The following is a 19138-nucleotide window of genomic DNA, read 5'->3' as shown; positions in this document are numbered from 1 at the left end:
TGCGCTACAGTTGAATGACTAAATCAATTTGATGAGCATCTGCTACTGCCAGGCAATGTACTAGGAAAGCATACAGAAAAAGGAATAAGTTAAAGTACCTGCCATCAAAGAACTCACACATTTGTTGGAAGAAATGCATTTAAAAGAAACACTATACATAGAGCTTAGAGTTATAATTGGGGCATGAATGTATGTTACGTGAACAGAGAGGACAGAAAGAAGCTAATACGACAAAATCAGGAAGGATTTATGAGAAATGCTTAAGCTTGAAGATGAGTTCACGTGAACTACAAGAGGAAAAGCGATATGCAACATGGAGCAAAACATAACAAATGAATTTGCAGAGAATGAGAAAGTAGGAGAGATCTTAACACTTTACAGATACTGTTTCATTGTCTTTTGAGCTCCATTTGTTATTAACAACACTCCTTTGTAAAAGCACTTGTTCTTTTCTCCCATCTTCCCTTCTTCCCTTATAGCTCCTTAAGCAATAGCATTTATCTGGGACGGATGAGGTATTCTAACTTTTCTTCTTTCTGTATCCTCAGTCAAGTGCACCCAACTGGGATAGCACAGGAAAAGTGCAGCTTTGGAGACCTTGCTGGCATGTCTTCAAATAACTGATAGCTATTGGGGAGCAAGCTATGTTTTCTTTACCCTGAGACAGCTGTCACTGTTTCACTTCCAGATTTTTTTCAGTGTCTCCTTTTCTTTTTTTCTCATTTCTCTACACCGAAGGGGCCATTCCTGTCAAGTACACTTAAACAAGTACTATTTAATTAATTTTTTAATATAGTTGAATACAGTATTCATTAGTAAACATTCATTATCATTTCTCTACATCTTGCCTTTGAGTATGATAAACTTTTCAAGTAGATAACAGTTGCTATTGCCAGAAAACTGAAATGCATACTGAAATATAAACTTGGCAATCCAATATAAGACAATGATATTTGTTCAATTTCTTTTGCATGCATCACGACTATATATATATATATATATTCGTTTTTAAAAGAACAGTTTAAAAGTCGCATTTTCTTTTCACTTATTACCATTAGAATAAAATACTGTAAAGGTATTATACCAGAGCTATAATTTAAACAGGCATTGGAAAACATCTTTTCCTAAGAGTTCATGAAGATGTCGAGTTTCTCAGTATATAGAATTGTTTTTACCATCTCACACCTTTCCTGGGGTGGAACATTCACCCACCCACTCCACTAGAGTCTTGGTCCATAAAGACAATGAGAACAGAAGTCAGGGAGGTGGAAGGTGGAGGAAAAAAGCAGGTACTTTTTACATAATAATAAACTGAAGTTCAGCTACAGGAGTTGGTATTTTAACAAGAAAAGTATTGCCTGTATTGCAGTTTTCTCCATCTGAGGCCTAGGCCTGACCAGGTAGAACCATTTTCTAACAACCTCTGAAAACCCTTGGTTTGCAACGATGTTTGGAACCCGAGGGCTCTTAAAAAAAAAAAATGTGAGGCCGGACGTGGTGGCTCATGCCTGTAATCCCAATGTGTCTGGAATTGGTGGGTTCTTGGTCTGGCTAACTTCAAGAATGAAGCCACGGACCCTCGTGGTGAGTGTTACAGTTCTTAAAGATGGTGTGTCTGGAGTTTGTTCCTTCAGATTTTCAGATGTGTCTGGAGTTTCTTCCTTCTGGTGAGTTTGTGGTCTCGCTGACTTTGGGAGTGAAGCTGCAGACCTTCGTGGTGAGTGTTACAGCTCTTAAAGCCGGTGGTGTCTGGAGTTGTTCGTTCCTTCTGGTGGGTTCGTGGTCTCGTTGGCCTCAGGAGTGAAGCTGCAGACCTTCTCAGTGAGTGTTACAGTTCATAAAGGTGGCACCTCCAGAGTTGTTTGGTCCTTCTGTCCAGAGCTGTTCGTTCCTCCCGTCCAGAGTTGTTCATCCCTCCCGGTGGGTTTGTGGTCTCGCTGGCTTCAGGAGTGAGGCTGCAGACCTCCATGGTGAGTGTTACAGCTCATAAATGCAGCACAGACCCAAAGAGTAAGCAGCAGCAAGATTTATCACAAAAAGTTAAAGAACAAAGCTTCCACAAGGTGCAAGCCCACCTGAGCGGGTTGCCGCTGGCTGCTAGGGTGCCCTGCTTTTATTCCTTTATTTGGCCTCACCCACCCACATCCTGCTGATTGGTCCATTTTACAGAGTGCCATTGGTCCGTTTTGAGAGAGTGCTGACTGGTGCGTTTACAAACCTTTGGCTAGACACAGAGTGCTGATTGATGCATTTATAATCCTTTAGCTAGACACAAAAGTTCTCCAAGTCCCCTACCCGATTAGCTAGACACAGAGCGCTGATTGGTGCGTTTACAAACCTTTAGCTAGACGGAGTGCTCATTAGTGCGTTTACAAACCTTTAGCTAGACAGAAAAGTTCTCTAAGTCCCCACCCGACCCAGAAGCCCAGCCGGCTTCACCTTTCAATGGCACTCGCCGCGGGACTTTGCGGCACCTAACCAGGGTACTCCGGCAGCCCAGAGGGAACCCGTCCCCCGATCAAGCACAGCAGGCGCCGGCCGTCCCGCCGAGCCCACGCCCACCCGGAACTCGCCTCCACCCGGAACCCGCGCCCACCCGGAACCCGCGCCGGCGCTCCGCGCGCAGCAGTGGCTCCCGCCCGCGCCTCCCACTCCACACCTCTCCAGGAGCAGAGGGAGCAGGCTCCAGCCTCGGCCAGCCCCAGAGAGGGAACCTCACAGCGCAGCGGCGGGCTGAAGGGCTCCTGGAGCGCGGCCAGAGCAGACGCCGAGGCCAAGGAGGCGCCCAGAGCGAGCGAGGGCTGTGCTAGCAAGTTGTCCCCTCTCACCAACACTTCGGGAGGCTGAGGTAGGTGGATCAAGTGACACCAGGAGTTCCAGACCGCCTGGTCAACATGGTGAAACCCCGTTTCTACTAAAAATACAAAAAATTAGCCAGGCGTGAAGACGGGCGCCTGTAATCCCAGCTACTTGGGAGGCTGAGGCAGGCGAATTGCTTGAACCTGGGAGGTGGAGGTTTCAGTGAGCGAGCCAAAATCGCTCCATTGCACTCCAGCCTGGGCGACAGAGCGAGAGTCCATCTCAAAACAAAACAAAAAACAAACAGAAAAACCAATTGTGACTGATCCATGGCTTTATCCGGAGACAAAGAGTGAGAGGAAGTAGAGCTGTTTTGGAAAATGAGAATGAAGTAAAGCATAGAGAAAAAGCAGAGAAATGTATTTTGAGGATGAACCCTTATATGTTCACTCCAGGTGAACTGTGTATGCACGTTGGAAGCCTGAGGGGAAAAATGAAGAATGATTGAACCATTCTCTGGATTATTTAAATAAGTTTCATAATATAATATCACTGTTTTGTTCTGGGTTTGGACTCCTAATAGAATATTCAGAAACAAATCTGAGATTGGGTGGCATGGAAGTGTGCACAGGTTAAGCCTACGTAGGCTAGGTCGCTCTCGTTTTCAAACTATTAGAGGGATGTGATGGTGCTGGGAGTGGGTGTAATCTGTGAGGGAGAGATGTGGGGAAGACAGAAATTATTCATATCTGAGCTCCTAATTGCTAGGGCTGTAATATTCAAGAACAGGCTTTTCAGCTAGACAGTAAAGATTATACTGTGTGAGAGTATCAGAGTGATCATCTGAATACACTTCCTGAAAGAGCATTCAGGGTAGGCAGCTTATGGAAGGGAGATTTGCACAACTGAGTCATTCAGTGTAGAATTTCAAAACTATGTGGTTGGGAGGACGTTTTCTAATTGTGTTGAAAAGTTAGTGAGACATGGCTGGTTGGTAGAAATAAACCATCAGATTGCAACAAGAGGGCCTTGCATTTGGTCCTGAATTTGATTTGGGATTTTTACCATGTAAATGGATGGTGGTGTATGCAGAATACAAGAACTGATTATTAGGGTGCTCAGTTATAAAAAGACACCAAGAATTGTGTATTTTAGGCTCAGGGAACTCACCGATAATTGCAAAGCTTGGCGAGAGATGCTGTTTAGCTAAACTGACACTACCAATCCCACTATGTCCTTCTAGGTTAAGGGGAGACTTGAGAGGGAGATGGAAATCACAGTTTGGCCACGTAAAGCATTTGTAAAGTATGGCTTCCCTTACCCACAAAGGGGAGAATAGAATGATGCTAAGGTCCTAAAGAGAAATGCCCTGTAAAATTTGCCATACCGCAGTAAATGGACACTAGAATTTTGTTTCCCAGGCAGATGTCTGTGAGGTACTGGTTTACTTAACTGCTCGGATGCCATCAGAGAAGAAAAGGAGTTAGGACTAAAGACTAAAGCTAAAGGCTGATAGAAGGAGGGTCAGGATCACCACTCCCCAACATGTTCTTCGTACACTAGAGGAATTGAAGGTGGATTCTGCGTGCGCCAGCAAGGCTGAGAGTTGGCATGGGAAATAGTTTAGGGGGCACAAGCTTATTGGATACCACTGCAGAATGGGTCACTTGAATTCAGGTGCCAATTAAGTGGGAAGACAGATTTGGAAAAATAAATTTTTTGGAAATTTTCTAAAAAAAAAAAAAGAAAAAATAGAACTACTTTATTTCTCCATGAAATAAGGTTCACTACTAAACTATTTAGTTCATGTTTGTCATCAAAAGTTGTATTTATAGCTAGATAATTCTCTTAATTGATAAATCCAGCCTATTTTAGGACTGAAATAATAAAAATGAGATTATTCAGAAGCTTTTTCCTTAGGAATAGAGAGAAATCCTATCTTCCTTTAGGTGAAAAAAGAGGCTGGAAAGCAGAGGGAAAGAAATGTGACTGGAACAACTTCAGCTCAGACAGCAGCACTCCACTGCTGTGTAACAAATAATCTCCACATTTGCAGTTTTAAAAAACAAACATTTATTTTCTCTCACAGTTTCCGAGGAATCAAAAAACAGCATTTCTGCATGATTCTGCCACCAGGTCTCTCATGAGGCTGTTAGAGCTGTTGACCAGAGCCAGACTATTGCTGTTGAATCTGCTTCCAAGTTCATTCCTATGGTTGCTGGCAGGGCTCCATTCCTCCCTGGCTGGTGGCTGAAAGCTTCAGTTCCTCATCATGTGGGCCTCTCCACAGGGCTTTTCACAACGTGGTAGCTTGCTTCCCCCAGAGTGAGAGCTGAGTGGAGAGAGAAGACACCTATGATAGAAGTCAATCTTGTATCAGCTAAACATGAAAGTGACATGCCATCATTTTTGCTGTGTGTTCTTGGTCACATAGACCAACCTGATACAATGTGGAGGGGGGCTACCTAAGGCTCTTTCAGGAGGTAGATCACAAGGGCTGCCTTGGAGGTTGGCTGCCACAACTGTGCTTTAGTGACTTCCTGAATTCAGGCAAGGTTGGGACTACTTGTCACTGCCACCAGGTTGTAAGTCCCTGTTTTTTTTTTTTTTTGGTAAATCTTAAGCTAGATAATACAAAAGATTTATCTACAGTGAATATCATGGGAACTATACGTTGAAAAAGAATGAGGCCAGGTGCAGTGGCTCACGCCTATAATCCCAACACTTTGGGAGGCTGAGGTGGGCGGGTTACTTGAGGTCAGGAGTTAAAGACCAGTGTGGCCAACATGGTGAAACCTCATCTCTACTAAAAATACAAAAATCAGCAGGGTACGGTGGTCTCTGCCTGTAATCCCAGCTACTCGGGAGGCTGAGGCAGGAGAATTGCTTGAACTTGGGAGGCAGAGGTTGCAGTGAGTGCGCCATTGCACTCCAGCCTGGGCAAACAGAGCGAGCAAGACTCTCTCAAAAAAAAAAAAAAAAAAAAAAGAAAAGAAAAATGAGAAAGAATGAGGGTTTGGCTGTGATGGTTCACTACAGCTGTTCCAAACTATAGGCAAACTGGGTGTTTCTGGAGAAATTACCAACTCTTTTCAGGGAGCTTGTGTGGCCTGTATAATGCTATATACCAGTTTTTCTTTGGTTACAAATAGAACTGGGGACTTTAGATATTCCCTTAGAGGAAATATTTGACGAGTTTCTTTTTGTTGTTTGTTTTTTCTTTTTACCTCTATTATGTATTGAATTGTGACCCCCAAAAAGATATGTTGAAGCTTCAATCCCTGGTGACCGAATGTGACTTTACTTGGAAATTGGGTCTTGGCTGGTGTAATTGCAATGAGATTATATTATGAGGGTAGGCCCTCATCCAGGATGACTAGTGGTCTTATCAGAATGAAAAAACTGGAGACAAGAGGGAAAGGCACCATGTAATGACAGAGTCAGAGATTGAAATGTTGCAGCTGCAAACCAAGAAACATGAAGGATTGTTGGCAAACTGCAAGAAGCCAGGAGGAAGCAAGGAATGATCTTCCCTAAAGGCTTGAGAGCGAGCGTGGTCCCACCAACCTTTGGTTTCAGAGGTCTGGCCTCAAGAACTCTGAGATCACGCATTTCTGTTTTAAGCCACCGAGGTTGTAGTACTTAGTTAAGGCAGCACTGGGAAACTAATATGACCTTCGTTGCTGAGCAAAGTCGTACCAAAAATACATTGTTGCACATAAAGGCCCTAACCCAAAGCAGCTGATATAGAGAAGGTTAGATCAAGAGAGAAAAAAAGAGAAGTTATATGTCTAGCAAATCAGTGGGAGGTGAGCTACCAGAAATCAGCAATATTAGAGGCAAGTTCTGAATTCATCTCATATGTGCAAATTTTAATTTTCTTAACTTTTCTAAAACTGACATTTTGCACTGGCAGAACTATTCCTGCTGATCTAATGGCAGGGAAACTCCTGGAGCATCAAGTCAAAACAGGAAACAAGGCCCCTATGCTTTTGTTGAACTTTCCCTGTGGTTTTGCTTCTACTGCTGCCTTTTTACCCTACTCTGAGCCCCCTTAGATGAGGCGTTGTCTCTGTGTTGCTCTGCTGCCCACCTGACCACAGCTAGAAGCCTTCCCTGCTTCTTGTTAGTGGTTAGTCAGGGATCTCTTTTATGTGATAACCTTGTTATGGTCTACTTTGTCCCTAAGCTTTGTTCTTGTTATACAAAAGAAACACTCTTTGAAACTTAGAAAACCCCTTTTTTCTCTCAACAAAGGCTAGATTCTATACTAATGTTCCACTAGGAAATTGATATAGTTGGAAACTCAAAGCTAAGTAATGAATTCCTCTTCAGGGATTTACACTTTCAAATGCACTCTACATTGCTGCCTGTGATTCGATTTTACTTTTTCTCTTCTGCATTGTCCTCTGTGCCCATGGACTTGTCTGGACTGTCAGAAACACAGTAAGTGGGAGAGAAACACATTTTTTTTCTTTAGCATAATGGTAACAGTGATTGAAGTCCAATCTAAAAACAGGTTGTTCCTGTTAGAAACATGAATGCTGTGCTAGTTTTTAATTTAACCTCGATAAACATTTCCATTGTATACAACAGCTCAAGGGTAGTGTTGCTTAAAAGACTCCTGATCAGTTATATGTGACCCATATGTTCACATCAGTATTCTGTAAGAGAATACTTTCAAGTGTTTCTAAGGTCAAGTTAGGTTTTCCTGTTCACGAATGTGCAAATTGCTTTCAGACACTCCAGTAAGCATTTCGGTGACTGAAATGTTGAAGTACTACTATTTATTTGGATAATTCTTTACAGCCTAATCAGAGACTTGGAATTCATATTGTAGATACTGAAGAACACGGGTAATTGTTACAAATTATTAAGGATAGGATTCATCTTACTGCAGGATGCAAGTTAATTTTTGTTTCTTACAAAATTAATTTCCTTCTCCATCTTTGCCATGATGTAGGTATGTGTCAGAAAATTTCTTTGCAAGAACTTCCATATTTGTCCTGCATAGAAAAATAGGTTAGATCTGATCCTTATGCCATGTTTGTTTTAAAAGAGTTTTCTTTTTCTCCTTTTTTGGGAGTACAAATCATTTGCAAGATGGTACATTAGGATCCATTTCTGTCTGTGTGTTACATGTTTGTTTTCCCCCCCTCAAGGATTCCAAGTATGTGAGTGATGACTGTATTAACTACCACATACCCCGCTCTCTTCTCTGCACCTGTTATCTATACAGGAATAATGCTACTCACCAAGACTGGCTGCCTCTTTAGAAACGGTTCCAGTTGAAGCTCAAATTGGTGGAAATAAGGCCTTATGGTATGGGCAACATCAAGATTTTTTTCAAAATAAGAAACACATATCAAGAATTAATATGAGACATGAGTGGCTTTGTGTTACTCAGTACCAAATACTGCCCAACTCCAAGACAAATAACCTAATCTAAGTTATTTGCAACCATCATGACCCCAGAGCCTATAGAATCTCAAACAACTTAAATACTCTCTAATCATTCAAAATATTAGACAAGTGGATATTTGGCAAATCAGTATCAAAGACAGGCTGAAATGAGAAAATTCTGGTGACCAAAAAAAAAAGCTTAAAATGAGTACAATTTTGCCAATGGATAATTGTGAAAGTGAGGAAGGTGAATTTCATACTCTTGACTGGATAAGAGTTGGAGATTGTCATCAGGTGCTATATGCCTGGAAAGAGTGAGTCTTTAAAGAAAACTAAGCTACCTCTGTATTGCAAAGGGAATGTCTCTCAGTTAGTGCTAGGGAAAAGGTACGTGGGGTTGTGGGGTCTCCCAAGATGCTAGAATGAGTGCACTTTCTCTGATTTGTCACTCCTGTGGGCAAGACTTTGCCTTGCCACTTTACATAATTCTTTTTTTCATATCTCCTGTGGGCACATAATTTTACCTGATGGAGCTGCTTCCAGAAGGGGAGCAGCTGAGGAGAGGTGAGTGCAGTGCAGGGAATTCATTGCTAGCCAGGCTTTTCTGAGTCATTGAACATCATCCTATAAACAAACATCTGACTGCTGAAGCTCAAAGTCGATTTGCACTTTTATTTCATGAGTTTCATTCATATCATTTATTTGCATTTATTCTTTTTCTAGGTGAGCATGGTTTTTGAATTTTATGTATTGGTTCCAGAGAGTAACTCTAAAAGTACCATCAAAGTAATACCTTTTTTTTTTTTTTTTTTTTTTTTACCAATTAAAAAGCCATCTTTGTTTTTCAGTTCTCTAAGATTTTGAACACTGAGGATTGATACAGCTTGGCAATGTTAGTTGCCTTTGCATGTCAGTAATAAAAAGTGAATTTTGGAATACAAAGTCATAGAGAGCTGTTGGAAAGGAAGAGAAAAATAACCATTTTTGTAACTATTTTTGCACTGCCACCTCAATTCAATATGATATTTACTGAATTTCAGTAAACCCTTACACAAGGGTTTGCTGATGTGTTAAATTCAGGTTAGGCATGACGTACATGATTCTGATGTAGTCATTCTGTATGTTACTATGTCCACAATCACAGCAATTATTACAATTGCCTGCTACTTATCTGTGTTTTCCTTAGATGGCAAATATTAGGGGTGGTGACAAGGTCTGTATTTTCATTATGATATACCCAGTGCCTGGTGTTTAATAAGAGATGTTCAATAAAGTTGGAACAAAGGAAGGAAAACATAGATTGATCCAGAAACGAAAATGAATGTTAACAATGGCAAAAGAGCTAAGCATATAGGAATATTTAAAAATTGGTTAGAAAAATATAGTATCATTGGCTTGAGATTGGTGAATACCAAAGAGTAAGACATTATTATAATAGAGGTATATATTTTGGGAAACACAGAGAAGGAAGGATAAAATGAAAACAGCTCTTTATGAGCTGAATTTTATGGAATACTTTTAAACCACTTTGATCTGTTCTCAAAACTAACAGACTTAATTGAATTTTGTGAACTCCTGTTGGCCTTTTGGTCTTCAAGTTTTTTCTTGATTATTTCCTCATTTTTGAATGAAGATGAACCTCCTGTCGAGGGGTTACTTTTATAATGTAGAGTATTAGAGGGGTCAGGCTTGGGTCAGAAAAATTGGTAATTGCAAAAGTGTGGGCTGCTGGATTAGAAGGGATGATTATTAGAGTGGATCATTTTGAGGCATTGGGGAAATTTTACATGCAGTTTCTAACCTCAAATTTCTTTTTAAAAATGTTTTATTATATATTGGACCATTATAGTTGTATATATTTGTACAATACAATGTGAGATCATAATTTTTAATAAAATGTGGAATAATTAGATCAAGCTAATTAACCTATTCATCACCTCAAATATTTAATTTTTTTATGTTGAGAACATTTGAAATTTACTTTCGTAGTGATACTGAAATGTACAGTACTCAGTTATTAGCTATATCCACCATACCATGCTAAAGATCTTTAAAAAAATACCCAAACATTTATTCTATTTAACCAACGCTTTGTACTTTGATTATTGCCTCCCCATTACCCCAAACTTCTAGCCTCTGTAACCACCATTGTACTATTTCTGCTTCGATGAGATCCCTTGTTTTGGATTCCACAACTAAGTGAGGTCATGTGGTGGTTGTCTTTCTAAGCCTGGCTTATACTAATTAACACAATGCCCTCGGAGTTTATCCATATTTTTGCCAATGAAAGGATCTCCATTATTTTTTTAAGGTGAAATAGTATTTCATTGTGTATATATACTACAGTTTCTTTATCCTTCCATGTTAATGAACACTTTGGGTCAATTCCATAACTTGGTTATTGTGAACAGTGCTACAATAAATATGAGCTTGTACACATCTCCTCCATGTACTGATTTCAAATATTTCAGGTAAATAAACAGAAACATAATGGCTAAATCATGTGGTATTGCTATTTTTAGAATTTGAATAACCTTTATAGAGTTTTCCATAATGGCTGTAATAATTTACATTCCCACCAACAGAGTACAAGGGTTCTCTTTACTCCATGTCTTCACCAGCATTTATCTTTTGTCTTTTTGATAATGCAATTCTAACAGATGGGAATTGATATCTCATTGTGGTTTTGTTTGAATCTCTCTAGTGATTAGTGATATCGAGTATTTTTTCATGTATCTGTTAGCCATTTTAGATGTCTTCTGAGAAATGTTTATTCAGGTCCTTCGCCCATTTCTTAATCAAATTATTTGTTTTCTTGTGATAGATTTGTTTTGAGTTCTTTATAGATTTTGGACATCAATTCTGTATCAGATGTATGGCTTACAAATATTTTTTCCAAATCTACATGATGTCTTTTCACTCTGTTGTTTCATTGTTGTACAGAAGCTTTTTCTTTTAATGTATTTTGTCTATTTTTGCTTTTGTTGCTTGTACTCCTGGTGTCAAATCTTAAAAATTATTGTAATAGCCAATGTGGTGTATATATTCTCCTACATTTTATTCTAATAGTTTTATAGTTTAGGCTTTATGTTTAAGTCTTTAATCCATTTTGAGTTGATTTTTGTCTATGGTGTGAGATAAGAGTTCAATTTCATTCTTTTGTATATGGATATCCAGTTTTTCCAACACCATTTATTGAAGAGACTGCCTTTTTACCATTATAAATTTGTGGCACCTTTGCTAAAAATCAATTGACCATAGATACGTGAATCCATTTCTGTGCTCTATTCTGTTCCATTGATTGATAGCTCTGTTTGTATACCAGTACCTTGCTATATTAATTACCATCACTTTGTAGTATGGTTTGAAATTGGGTAGTGTGATGACTGTAGCTTTGTTCATTCTACCTATGATTGTCTTGGCTGTTTGATGTTTCTTGTAGTTCTAAATACAAAATATTAATTTTGTATTCAGATTTTAAAATATGAAAATATGAATTATAAGATTGTTTTTTCTATATCTGTAAAAAATGACATTGGGATTTTGATAGCAATTGTGTCAAATCTGTAGATCACTTTAGGTTACAAGGACGTTTAACAATATTAATTGGGCCAGGCACAGTGGCTCACACCAATAATTCCAGCACTTTGGGAGGCCAAGGTGGCAGGATTGTGTGAGGCCAGGAGTTCAAGACCAACCTTAGCAACATAGCAAGATACCATTTCTACCAAATTAAAAATAAATTAGCTGGGTCTAGTGACACACAGCTATTGTCCTATATACTCAGAAAGCTGAGAGGCAGGAGAATCACTTGAGCCCAGGAATTTGAGGTTACAGTGAGCTATGATTATGTCACTGCACTGCAGCCTAGGTGACAGAGCAAAAGAGCAAGACTCTGTCTCAAAAAAAAAAAAAAAAAAGAGAAAAAGAAAAACAACAACAAAAAACCACATTAATTACATTAATTTGTACACCCACAAACACAAGATATCTTTTCATTCCTTTGTGTCTTCTCAATTTTTTTATTAATGCTTAATAGTTTTAAATGTATAGATCTTTCACCTCTTTGGTTAATTTTATTCCTGAGTATATTTCATTCTTCAATTTGCTAAGACTTTTTTTGTCACCTAATATATGATCTACCCTGGAGAGTGTTTCATGTGTGCTTGAGAATAATGTGTATTCTGTTGTTGTTGAATGGAATATTCTGTATATTTCTGTGTATGTCCATTTGGTCTAAAGTGTTGTTGAAGTTCAATGTTTCCTTATTACTTTTCTGTCTGGATTATCTATTCAATATTGAAAGTGATGTATTGAAGCCCCCTACAATTATCATACTGCAATTGATCTCTTTTTTCAGATCCTTTACTATTTGCTTTATGTATTTAGGTGCTCCACTGTTGGGTGCCTATATATTTATAATCAATATATCCTCTTGAGGAATTGACTCCTTTTTCATTATATAATGTCCATCTTTGTCTCTTTTTACAAGTACTGACTTAAAATCTATTTTTTCTGATACATGTACCGCTACCCCTACTCTCTTTTAAAGGTGTGTCCTTTAAAGTGAAGTGAGTCTCTTATAGGTAGCATATAGGTGGGTCTTGTTTTTGTGCATTAATTTGCTCTGTGTTTTTTGACTGGAAAATTTAATCCATTTACATTCAAGGTAATTACTGACAGGTGAGGACTCACTACTGTTATTTTGGTCATTGTTTTCTGATTCTTTTGTAGATACTGTTTGATTCTTCCTCTCTTGCTGTCTTCCTTTGTGGTTTAAAGGTTTTCTCTAATGGCATGTTTGGAATTGCTTAAATTTTTGTTTTATGCATGCTGTATAGATTTTTGTTACAATGAAGCTTACATAGAACATCTTAACATTTATAACAGTCTATTTCAAGCTGATAACAGCTTAATTTTGATTATATACACAACTTTACACTTTTACTATCCCCCCATTTTATGTTCTAGACATTGAACTTACATCATTTTGTAATATATATCCCTTGAAAACTTAATTTAGCCAAAGATTTTACTAATAATTTTGTCCTTTAGCCCCCATGCCTGGGAAAAAAATTATGTTACACACCAATATTACAGCCCTAGTGTATTCTGAATATTGCTGTCTGTTACTTACACCATTAGATTTTGTGCTTTAATAAGTTTCATGTTATGAATTAGCAGCCTTTAGTTTCAGTTTAAGAAACTCCCCCTAGCAATTTTTATAAGACAGGCCTAGTGGTGATGAACTCTGTTTGCTGTTTTTGTCTGGGAAAGTAATTTTTCCCTCATTGCTGAAAGACAGCTTTGCTGAGTTATTCTCATGTTAAAGTGTTTACCTTTAGCGCTATGCATATATCATTTCACCCTCTCCTGGCCTGCAGGGCTCTGCTAAGAAGTCTATTGTTAATACTATTATGACTCCTTTGTATGTTTTAATTTCTTATCTCTTGCTGCTCTCAGAATTTTTTCTTTGTCTTTAATTTTTGATAGTTTATTATATGTCTTCATAAACTCCTTTATGGGTTGAATTTAACTGATGACCTCTGCATTTCCTGTATCTTGATGTTGGCTTTTTTCCTCAGATTAGGGAAATTTTCATCTATTGTTTTAAAATATGCTTTCTGATAATGTTTTTCTCTTCATTCTTCTTTGGGAATACCTATTATGCATATGTTAGGTCGCTTGATGGTATCCCATGGTTCCCACAGGCTTTCTTCATTCATTTTCCATTCTTTTATCTTTTTGCTCCTCTAATTGAGTATTTCAAATGTTCTGTCTTTGAGTTCACCGATTCTTCAGCTTGATCAACTAGCTTTTGAAGCTTTCTATTGCATTTTTCAGTTCAGTCATTGTATTTTTATCTTGAGAATTTCTATTTTTTAATTGTTTTGTTTCTCTTTTTGTCAAGTTTCTTATGTATTGTTTTCCAAATTTTATTTAATTTTTTCATCTGCATAGTTTTGAAGTTCACTGAATTTTTAAAGAGGGTTATTCTGTATCCTTTTTTGTCATTTCATAAATCCCCCTTTCTTTAGGGTTTATTGTTGGGGCTTTGTTAGTTTCTTTTGGGGGTGTCATGGTTTTCTTAGTTGTTCCATTGGTATTTGTGCATTTGCAGGTATAGCCACCTTTTCCAGTTTTTACAGGAGGTCTTTGGCATTAATATCATTAGTCTAGTCTATGTTTTGGATAGGCTAGCTGGTATTGATCCTGGGCAAGCAGAGCTTGCTTTTAGCTTCTCTAGATGATTGGGATGTGCCTTTGCTCTGAATTTTGGTGGGGCCTCTGAGTAGGCTCTGGCATCTGGCAAGACCACTGCCTGTGCTCTGCTTTGTAATTATGGGCACTATAATCACCTCTGATTTGGCTCAGCCACATGATTTATTTCCTGGACAGAGATACTGCTATTTTAGTTCAGGAGTTGTATAGGTTTGTGGGAGGGGACCCAAGTTTAAGCGGATTGAGATGGATGGACCAACTACTGTGCTCAGTAGAAATGCATGCTTAAAATTTGCCTTCCTCCTTGATGTGGTCTGGGGTGAGCTTTGAGTCTTAGAGAAGGGCCGATTATACTTTCTGATGTGGCAAAACTATTGTCTGCTTGTGGTCAACATTTGCCGTGGTGGTTTTCTCTCTCCCTTGGAAAGGTCTGGAGGTGGGGCTTGAGACTGCAGGAAACACAGATTTAGCTTCTGATGTGGGATTTTTAGTGCCTGCTAATTACGGAAATTTGCTGCAGAGGTCATCTCCTTCACAGGGTGGGACCCCGACCGAGATAGTGTCTGTGGCTGGTCCTGGAGGCTGTTTAGGGATTCAAGACAGGTACCACTTCCCACCTCTTCTGGTAGTGATCAGCTCGGCTTGGCAAGTAAGTTATGCTACTAGCTGGTACCTCTCATTGAACGCTACTGCTGGAAAGTATACTGAGCTTTGAATAAAATCTGCATGTTGATCTCTGTGGGCTCTTTCTCCTTGCCTTTTTCTACCTGACCCCAGGTAGTCTAACCATGTAGCTTCCTCCATTTCCCATTCCCTGTGATGTGAGAACAAAGTGGACTTCCTGGGATACATCTCAGCATGCTAAGGAAGCTGAATGTTCACCTCCCACTTCTCATTTCCCAATTTAAAAACTGTGGACCCTGAGAAATCTCTGTGTGGTGCTGTCACAACTTGAGGAGGAATAAGGGTTATGCAGTCAATGAAAGACCATTTCTCCTACCTTCCAATGCAAATTTTTATTCAGTTCTGTAGATAATGCAAGTGACTCAGGATTACTCCCACATTTTGGTATTTTTACCAAGGTGGTTTTGTCTGTGAATCGTTGCTAGTTGATCTTTCTGTAGGGGAGAGTGAATTCTGTGACTTCCTATTCCTCAATCTTGCTGACATCACCCTCCTCTAACCTCAAATTTCTGGCCTCATATTTACAAGGGTTCACCAGGAATGTTCCAGCCCTTGCAGATTTGACTCGGTTTATTTGCTGGTCTGAGTCAACTTAAGGATTTAATCAACAGCCCTCCTACAGAATAGTGTATTGCCATGGGCAGTTGAGCTTCATATCTGTTAGAGTACCTTCTGAAAAAATAGCTGCTATGCAAAGTTCAAAATGCAAAGACAGAGGCCCGAATACATATTCTAACTTGGAATTGCTTAGGGAGCTTCAAGGAACTTTAACCTGATCCACAATTAGTGTTCACACTTGAATAGGTGAGGTCCTAAAGAAAGTCATACAGTAGGAAAGAAAATACAGTTTGTGTGGTAAAAACAAAAAGGATCATTATGAGTAATGAGAAAAGAAGGAGCCACAGAGGGTGAGCCAGACTAATCAGCATGGTCCTGGTTTTTGGAGGAAAATTAGATCAGTCTATGCATTGTTATTTCCCCAGTCAGATTCTGCCATTTTTTTTCCAAATGTTTGTGTTCATGGGAAGATGTGATCTGTGGAATAGTTAAGGAGGTTTCCAAAACTCTGGTATGAGTAACTCCTCTGAAAGAAATTGTTTACCACCAGCTCGAAAAGATTGAGTAAGAATAAGCAGAAGTCCTGGGGAGCACCTGGAGGAGTTTGGCTGCGGGGGTGGGGCTGGCAGCAGCTCATGGGTGGCAGATGCATGCTGCATATTTGGGCTCTTGGCTATAAAGCTATCCAATAGCACCAGTGTTCTGACTCAGTTATGACATGTTCCCGACTGATTTTTAAAAATATTCATCAATTTTAAACATAAAGAAGCCAATATGGTAACCACCCCTCCTTATCCTCAGTTTCTCATTTTGTGGACCACAGTCAACTGTGGTCCAAATATATTAGATGGAAAATTCCAGAAATAAGCAATTCATAAGTTTAAAATAGCTTTTATGATAGTATATTTTTATAACAGTTCTATTTTATTACTAGTTATTGTTGTTAAATTCTTACTGTGCCTAATTTATAAATCAAACTTTATCCTAGGTTTGTATGCATGGGAAAAAAAAAAATATGAGGAGGGTTTTGTACTATACATCTTGGAATGTATTCCCTGTAAATAAGTGGGGGCTACTGTTTAGTACAATGAATTCCCATGTTCCTGTCATCCAGTTTCAACAATCATGAAGTTGTAGTCATTTTTATTTCATCTATTCCCCTACCTATTTTCTTCTCTCTTATACTATTTTAAAGTAAATCTGAGACAATATAAGCACTCTAAACATTTAACATGATAAAATCGCAATACATTGTTAATGTCATTAATTTTGCAGTTCCTGGTCAATTTTTTTTCATTGTATTTGTTTGAATTATGATCCAAGTTAGTTGACTTTCAGAAAGTAAGATTCTCTTGAATAATGTGGGTTGTCATGGCAATCATTTGGAATGCCTTAAAATCATAATTGAGGCCAGAAGGAAAGAATGAGAGAGAGAAATTTGCTTGTAGATGATTTTGGCCCATGCCTATGGTATTTCCACCTCTTCCTAATCTTTGCTTCCTGATGGCTTGCCCTATAGACTTTGGACTTGCTTAACCAACCCTCCACAATTGCATAAATAATTTCCTTGTAATAAATTAAGGCTGGGCATGGTGATTCACTCCTATAATCCCAGCACTTTGGAAGGCTCAGGTGGGAGTATCTCTTGACGCCAGAAGTTCAAGACTAGCCTGGGCAACATGGAGAGACCCCGTCTCTACAAAAAATTAAAAACCATTATCTGAATGTGGTGACACATGCCTGTAGTCCCAACTACTCTGATGGCTGAGGCAGGAAGATTGCTTGAGCCCAGGAGTTCAAGGTGGCAGTGAGCTATGATTATGCTACTGCTCTTCAGCCTGGGTGATAGAGTGAACCCCTATTGCTTAAAAAAAAATTCTCTGGAGGAATATTGACTGAATTGACTGATATAGATTCTTTTTATGTTCATTCTGTTTCCTTGCAATTCATCTGGAAGTCATTTGTCATGTATAGTTTTTATAACCTCGATTTTAAGATTGGAGACCTAATATTTATAGCACTTTTCTTCAATTTCTCACCCTTTATTTCTTTTGCTCTCAACTGTCACCTCAGTTGGCCATGGTTATTTGCCTGGTGAAGTAACTTAAACCTTCATTCTTGGAGGCTCTGTGCCATTAACAGTCCTGTTAAATTAAAGTAGTTATAAATTTGATTGATTTTTATCACAAGTCATGAAAGTACTACTGAGAGCCTTAGGAGACTTCCCAACATTATAGACACACTTCTGACTCCTTCTGTGTAGTAGGAACCCACGTTCCCCTTGATAGAGTCAAATCACATCAGTCAATACTCTGTCTTAATTGCCTATTGATTTGCTGCTTAAGGAGTACTATGTGGCCAGGTGACAGCCTAAACTTTCAATTAAATGTAACAGTTTAGATGTTTCCTATAAAAAGAAGTATTCTCTTGGGAAAGAAAACATTTAGGCTGGCAGAACCCAAAATTGTGAGAACAGGATGAAGAAATGATGCTAGTAGTTCATTAGAGCTAATAGTGAGAAGAGAATAGTATTCCCACTAACTTTCCTTGATTCTCAGATCTGGAAATTCTTAAAATGGAAGAAACAGAAGTTTCTTGGTATAGAATCAGTGATTCAGAATACATAATATATCCTGAAGAACAAGATCCCAGCCCCCATTTCAAAGTATCATCACTCAATGGACATAGATACATAATCTTTGAACTGCATTATACTAATCTATCAGGCAAGTTGCTTCAGTGTAATAGGCAACATGACAGAAAAATCAGTGAATTCCATTAGCCTGAGCCTATTGCCATACCTTATTTATTTAGGGGAAAAAAGAGAAATTTCCTAGTGAGAATAATGCTATGTAGTGTACCTTACTTTTGAGTAAGGCATTCTGTAAATCCATAGATGAAGCTTTTGATGAAAGAACTATGAGCAGGGAAAGCAAATTCATATTCAGGGTACTACCCATTCCATGATGGAAGCATTCAATATAATAACCAGTGGCTGGAGTGTCCCCATACAGAATGATGCCATATAGGGAGCTCAGTGTTGAACTCTGCTATTGGCCGACACTTAGATCAGCCATCACGAGAAAAGTGTATGTTGTTGTGCCCATGCATAAGCTCCATCCCTGCTGCTTTGGCTACATAGTCCATCAGTACTGGGCAAGAGCAGGGTTGGCTGGGAAAAGAAGCAAAATGGGTCATCTTGTTCAGTTCGTTAATAAGACCCTCCTCTTCTATGGTTGCTCTTTAGATGTATTCGTATGTCTCTGTATTTCTTCTGCAGGCACCCAAATCATCAATTTTGCAAGCGTGCTTCTTCCAAGTCTCTAAACATTTAACCAAATTATTAGCCAGTTCTCAAAGATCAGGGCATAATGTTCTTCTGGTCATCTCTTGTTCCAGGAAAAATGAACAAACAGTTGTATTTTGCAAAATTATATTTTCACCAGTACTTGCCTGGACCACTCCTGAGTGA

At 38.9% G+C, this 19138-nt stretch overlaps 1 long non-coding RNA gene across 1 annotated transcript in view; it reads right to left on the bottom strand.

The window, feature by feature from the left end:
* Positions 1-4855: 4855 nt before the first annotated feature.
* LOC131382990 (uncharacterized) overlaps positions 4856-19138 on the bottom strand; it is a 15632-nt gene continuing 1349 nt past the window's right edge. The window contains exons 2-4 of the long non-coding RNA XR_009212634.1: positions 15425-15542; positions 8055-8115; positions 4856-5131 (exon numbers count right to left, since the gene is read on the bottom strand). This is a non-coding gene — a long non-coding RNA (uncharacterized LOC131382990). The remainder of the gene's footprint in view (positions 5132-8054; positions 8116-15424; positions 15543-19138) is intronic.

The sequence above is a fragment of the Hylobates moloch genome, unplaced genomic scaffold, assembly GCF_009828535.3.
Source record: "Hylobates moloch isolate HMO894 unplaced genomic scaffold, HMol_V3 SCAFFOLD_3, whole genome shotgun sequence".
NCBI classification, from domain to species: domain Eukaryota; kingdom Metazoa; phylum Chordata; class Mammalia; order Primates; family Hylobatidae; genus Hylobates; species Hylobates moloch.
The sequence above is the reverse complement of the archived record's forward strand: the minus strand, read 5'-3'. Positions and strand labels throughout refer to the sequence as shown.